This window comes from Gopherus flavomarginatus, chromosome 1 (genome assembly GCF_025201925.1).
Source record: "Gopherus flavomarginatus isolate rGopFla2 chromosome 1, rGopFla2.mat.asm, whole genome shotgun sequence".
Taxonomy (NCBI): Eukaryota; Metazoa; Chordata; order Testudines; family Testudinidae; genus Gopherus; species Gopherus flavomarginatus.
In genome coordinates this window covers 68,346,416-68,353,297 of record NC_066617.1, presented here as the reverse complement: position 1 = coordinate 68,353,297, position 6,882 = coordinate 68,346,416, and the positions used below count along the sequence as shown (strand labels likewise).

At 40.9% G+C, this 6,882-nt stretch overlaps 1 non-coding gene across 1 annotated transcript; it reads left to right on the top strand.

Annotated features, from left to right (window-relative positions):
* The first annotated feature begins 5,487 nt into the window (after positions 1–5,487).
* Positions 5,488–5,650, top strand: LOC127043389 (U1 spliceosomal RNA). The gene has a single exon (XR_007772248.1). It is a non-coding gene; the product is annotated as a U1 spliceosomal RNA (small nuclear RNA).
* Positions 5,651–6,882: the final 1,232 nt, after the last annotated feature.

Genomic DNA, 6,882 nt, shown 5'->3' with positions numbered 1-6,882 from the left:
ATGGCACCCAGCACACCATCAACCTTGGCTTACAGATTATATATGTTTGAGAATGATGATATGATGTAACTTTTAAAGAGTAGGGTCAGCTAGTCCCTGTTGCCTTAATGATTATGTTAGTTAACAAAGCCACCTGGAACAATACGGACAAGGAGAATGGGTTCACTTCTGCTATCATTAACTGCTGAAAACAGTTTTTGACCTGTCTATACTATGGCAATGTCTGCAAAAGAGAACCATATCATTCCTCATTGAACCTATGAGTTATAAGTGGTTTAAGCACAAATGGTTCAGTGTGTCCACACTCACCCTTCTGATTCATATTTTGACATGTGTCAACGCTAAGGGCATGGCTACACTTGCAGATGTAGAGCACAGTGAGTTAAACCAGCCCTCAGAGAGCACAGTAGGGAAAGCGCTGCAGTGTGTTCATACTGTCAGATTCAAGCGCACTGGCGTGGCCACATTAGCAGCTCTTACAACACCACAAAGAGCAGTGCATTGTGGTAGCTATCCCAGCATGCAATTGGCTGCAACATGCTTTTCAAATGCAGGGGGTGGGGTGGAGTGTGACAAGGGGTGTGTTTTCTGTATGTAGGGAGAGAGAGAATGGGTTTTTGTGGGGCTGAGAGCATGTCAGCATGCTGTCTTATAAGATCAGACAGCAACAGACCCTCCTCCCTCCCCTCTGAAAGGATTTATGTTGTCTTAAATTTTGAAATATATTTTCAAAGTGTTGAAGATGAGTGAAAAGTAAGGTTGGTTTACAGATACACCTCTACTCTGATATAACGTGACCTTATATAATACAAATTCGGATATAATGGGGTAAAGCAGTGCTGGGTGGGGGGGAGGCTGTGCACTTCAGTGGATCAAAGCAAGTTCGATATAATGTGGTTTCACCTATAACACGGTAAGATTTTTTGGCTCTTGGGGACAGCATTATATCAAGGTAGAGGTGTACATTCATGGAGTTTACATTTGAACACCCAGGCACTTGCACTTTCACTCGTTACAAGAACTCTGAATCCACCAATCAGGAAAGAAAAAGATACACAGATATATAGAGATGCAGTGCAAAGAATTATTCTATAGTTCTATATAAGGCTTTAAAGCTAATCCTTTAGGGCAGTGGTCACCAACGCAATGCCCGCGGGCGCCATGGCGCCCGCCAGGACATTTATGTGCGCCCGCCTAGTGCCCAGCAGGGGAGAGAAGCCGTGGCCCCACCCCTGCAGGGGACAGACAACTCGGGGGCTGCAGGCTGTGGGCACTGGTGTTCTCGGTCCCTGGCAGGCACGGGGTCATGGCTTAAGCCAGAGAGAAACCGCGGCCCCGCACCTGCTGGGGACAGAGAACTCCAGCTTAAGCTGTGGCCCCATGCCTGCTGGGGACCGAGAACACTGGCGCCTGCAGCCCCGGAGTTCTCTGTCCCTGGCAGGTGCAAGGCTGCAGCTTAAGCCGGAGAGAAGTTGCAGCCCTGCACCTGCCGGGAACAGAGAACTCCAGGGCTGCAGGCTTCATTCTATGTTAAAGTAAGAATAATAAATATTTGGACCAGCAGTTAAACAGTTTTCATCTTATTTTAAAAACTTAAAACATTGTTTATGATATTTATTTTGTAAAAACTCCTTAATTTTTCTTACAGGTAGATAAAAAAACAAATTCACATGGTAAGGTAAAAGAGTAATTGCCGAATAATTTAATTGATACCTTCTACATGTAAAATTACCCTTTTTATCTTATGGATTCATATATTATGTAATATTAAATATGATATTTTTTGTATTATTTAATGTACAAATACAAAATAAGCCTTGAAAAATTGTTGGCACCCGCCACACTCTTCTGAAAACATGAATGTGCTACTGGCCACAAAAAGGTTGGGGACCACTGCTTTAGGATGACAAATTTAAAGCTGGTTATCAGTTTTTACAGCTGGTCATGTAGGAATAAAAGGAATTATTGCTGTAAGTCAAATACACCTAGCTGCTACAATTTTGATCCAGAGAAAATGTTACCCTATCTCGTTCTGTCATTTATAAAGGGGTTTTGCTTTGTAAGTGTGAATTTTGAATCTTGGTAAGACACCTGGGAAACTCTAGCTTATTACAATAATATTTCTCTGTTGCTGACACTAAAAAAAGAAGTTTGGAAAAATAGAATACAGAGAGGGAAATTATAAATTCTAAACTAAAACAAAAAGTCACCAGTAACTGAACCCTACATAGAGTAGGGTACATGTGTGTTATTGTAGGTGTCTGAGTAGATAGGCATTACAGTTACCATACCATATAGAATACTGTGTGCCAGGAAACAGAGTTAGAGTAGGTATAGCAACAATAACTGAGTTTCCTGACTTTAGCATCTCAGCTAGAACATCACACTGTAGAGCAGGGGTAGGCAACCTATGGCACGGGTGCCGAAGGTGGCACGTGAGCTGATTTTCAGTGGCACTCACACTGCCCGGGTCCTGGCCACCAGTCCGAGGGGCTTTGCATTTTAATTTAATTTTAAATGAAGCTTCTTAAAGCTTTTAAAAACCTTATTTACGTTACATACAATAGTTTTAGTTATATGTTATAGACTTATAGAAAGAGACCTTCTAAAAAACGTTAAAATGCATTACTGGCACACGAAACCTTAAATTAGAGTGAATAAATGAAGATTTGGCATACCACTTCTGAAAGGTTGCCGACCCCTGCTGTAGAAGGTTCATTTGGTTTAGTTTGATTTTGGGGCTGTTTTTTGTTTCAGTTTTCCTTATTTTTGTATGCAGGCTACATGCTATAGGACTAAACAACCTGACAACTTCCTTTGACCTGTTAAAGAAAAGTCATTTTAAGTTTTCTTTTCTCCAGCACAACCTCTACCTCAAGCTAACAAATTATTCATCTGAAAGCTGGGATGATATACTTTGGGATTCTATCTCCAAAAGCAGTTTTAAGTGTTGTTATAGTAAGATTTCTAGAAATTTACAGAAGAAAAGCAGCAACTCACACAACTTTCAACAAAAATGTCATATCCGGCTAGTCCAGATAAGCCTCTTTCAAAAGTAAAGGAAACTGTTGGGGGGGGCTGATGTTTCCATTGACTTCAAAACAAGGAAGATCAGGACCAAAGTGCTAAAAATAGTAAATGCACGTGATTAAGTAATTGACTGAAAGGGGCTGTCAAATTGCTGTGCAAAAGAATCCATCTACAATAAACTTTATCATAAAATTGTTTCAGCAAACAAAATACCGTAAAGAGAGAATTTAGAAAGCTGTAGACAGGAGGTCTGAAAGTGGTTCCACCCTCTGGTTATTTAAAAAAAAAAATAGTATGTATATTTGCAGTCTTCACAGTCCAAAACTTTTCAAATATACATCATCCAAAATATAATTTGAAACCTTTCAACTGCAGTTTTACTCTCAAATCCATGGTTGACATTGAACACATCTGGTATAGAAATAATTGAGCAGTTTACAGATACAAAGATTCCTGCTCCCCCCCCCTTTTACAGCCAGCTTTGCAAATCTCATCCTGGGTTCTGAAAGTCAAGCCAGGTTCTTTTATTCAAACGTCACCAGCTGAACACCAACTACTTTCATCTGCATTCTTTGTAAGACCTCTAAACCTGGAGTTTCTGAAGGCCAAATTTCATTTATATCTATGCAATTCAACTGACTTCCCATTATGTTAGAGAAATAAGGGGGTTGAGGTAATATCTGATTGGAAGTTTCTGCAGTAAACAACCCTGTTTTATGATTCACACAAAGGAAATGAAAACAACTCACACTTTAGCTGTGTTGACTTTTATAACAGAGTTAGCCAAAATGCAGCTCTGATGACCTGTGCACAGCAGCGAGGCCAAAGTTTAGCCGTTGAGTGTGAAATGATGTGCTTCCATATGTTCCTGTTGTTGCTGTGAGTTACAGGCACAGAAGAAGTTTGCCTCAGTGCTGTAATAATGGAGTGTTTCACCCCCAAAACTGTGTTTATTTGTTTGGATATAAATGCAGCAACATAAAAGAATGTCTTTGCTGGGCTTAGCAGGCCAATGCTCAAACCACTGAGCTATCCCAAAGTCTCATTCTTTATTATTCTAGGTTCCACATGTCAGAAAGGTTTGGCCACACATGTACCCTCGAAAATCCTATGTAAATAGCCAGTGTGTGAATCAAAGCTGGTCTCAGGACTAATCTGCTTTACCTGCTAGCATTTTTAAAGAATTGCTAGTTTTGATTCTTAATTAGGGATTCTTCATGTGAGGAGGATACAGGTATGCTTCCCAGCTCTTTTGTGGGGCTAGAAATGATAGCCTGTAAAGATGACAAAATACACCATAAGTACACTTTCATGAACCAAGCAGAATGCAAATGGCTAAAAATAAATTGGAATGTATAAGTCAGATAAAACTAGACAGCATCTGGAGAGTGGCTTCGGGGAGCAAAATTGACTCATCAACAGGATCACGTAAGGTAAAGTGACTCAGTGCCACATTACTTCAAGAGTAGATGATGCTAGTTGCCCGCATACATCACTTGAACAATAAAGGTAGTCCACCACTTGTCAAGATGTGTCTCTGTTCACTGTCACAAGAAGGCTCATGGGTTTTTTCCATTTCCTGTGGATGTTTCAAAAAAAGGGATGTAGTAGCTCACAATTCATCTACAGCCCAGAAGGGGAGAACTTCTCTTAGTAAAACTACATTCAGGATTTTCTCTTTTAAAAATGTTATTTGAGAAATAAACTCAGATAAGTAGTATTAACTCATCAGGCACTGTGAGCCCAGTTCGGCCCTCAGTGACACAAATGTAAATCTAAGAATCTCCACTGACTTCAGTGAATTTCCATCTGTGTATAAAATCACTGCATGCATCTCTACACACATTTCCCCAGGGAGTCTTAATCCTGACATCTAACACCTGTACTATTCTGCACCTTGTGAGCAGAGATGCAGACCTGCCAATCATATTAGAATGGCAATTTAATTGTGAATTAAGTTTCACATTTAATCTTCATTAGGGACAAGAATGAGATTAGAAAACTCATTGTAATTCTGACCAAATCAAGATTTTCTTGAATTTTTGGACTAATGGAAAAGGTCCATGTAATATATAGGAACCAGGTAGTATTCCTGTAGAAGAGTATGCTAACCTCAGGCTTGCCCCTTGTGACTGGGCTTGGCATAGTGCTCATTCATTGTCTCCTACCTCCTTCCCAACACCTGCTCTGGCCCTGCAGTGGTCTTCCTCCTTGTGGCTTGACCCACCAGCCAGTCCCTTCAAAGTCTCTCCCCTTCCAGGGTATCAAAGTTCTCAAAATAAACAATCCAGTGCTGTTATAACAAGGTCTTCAGTCCCAATTCCAGGCCTCATTGTCCTCCCACCTTTCTCTCAAGACACTCTGTCATCCTTGTTCCCTTCTCTAGACTCAGGCCACCTTCCAACTGGCTGGTAGGGGGACCCAGACCCTCTCACTGCACTGGGTACCACCCCAGCGATACTTACCTGGCAGGGGAGATACCATGATCACGAAGGTGGTTTTCCAGGGTGAGGCTCATCCATTGCACTGCAGGTGTGCTGACCCCTGCGATTTCCCCAAATGCGGGAAACTCGACTGCATAATTTGTGGTAGTGGGGGACTGCGTTCGCACTCTCCCCTGACGAGCGGTGGCAAAAACAGACAAACTTGGGCTGGACGGGACCTTTTGTAGCGCTTTGCTTCCTGTGCTTTGGTTTCTTCTGCGTGAGGTTTGTGGTATTTTGTTTTTCTTTGTGTCATAACCTTGTTTTCCACAATAGTAACCCTATAACCAGCAGCCAGGGTCTTCTTAGTCCACCTCCTTGCTGTTGCTTCCCTGGGTTTCTTCTTACTCAGCCTCTCTTAGGATTCTCCAAGCTTATCTTTCATGCAGGGCTAAGACTTACAGAGCTCTCCCCTGGAATCTCCCAAGCAATCTCAGCATGTAAATATAAACTTAAACACCCTTCTGCCCTCCTCAGGCTCTTTCCACTCTGATTAATTAAAATTAACCAAGAAACTAAAGGACATGAAGAGAAGAAATTCTTGTCGTGCCTATTCACCAATGCTAGGAGCCTGGGTAACAAACAAGAGGAATTGGAATTGCTCATTTAAGAGCATAAATTCAATCTAGTTAGTATTACTGAAAATTTATGAGATGATTCACATAATGTTGGCATTATCTGTTTCTGAGTCACTGATAACTCAGAAGGAACTGATCTTGAATACTTATGGATCAAGGTCCTAGCAAAAAGCACAAGAGGGGTATTAGTTGGTGTCTGCTACAGACTACCAAATCACATTAGGGAACAGGATAACCAGCTCTTTATCCATCTATACTGTGTAGGGGAAAAAGCTGTCTGATCATGGGAGACTTCAGTTTGAGTGACATATGCTGGAGGTCTCATGCTGCCAGTCCTTGAAATGTCATAACATTACAAATGACAATTTCTTAACTCAAAAAGTGTTGCAACCAATGAAGGGGAAATCTGTATTAGACCTTATCCTAACAGATAACAAAGAACTGATCACAGAACTAAAAATTAATGGTAACTTCAGTACAATGATCATGAGGTAAATGATCACATTTATAATATGCAAGCAAAATAAAGTCCAGACCAGTAGTATATATACTTGAGGCTTTAACAGGGCCAGTTTCACAAAGTTGAAAATAATTATGAGCCAAATCAGCTGGGAGGAAGCATTGAATTAGAAAAATGTGAATGATAATGGGGAATCCTTCATGAAAACCTTACTAGATGCCCAAAAAGCTAAAACTGAGGAGGAAGGCTGTGCTGGTTTTTAAAAATGACCTGGATAGGAGGGGAAGTGAAGGTATCTATAATAAATAATTAATTACATGACTACAGCAAA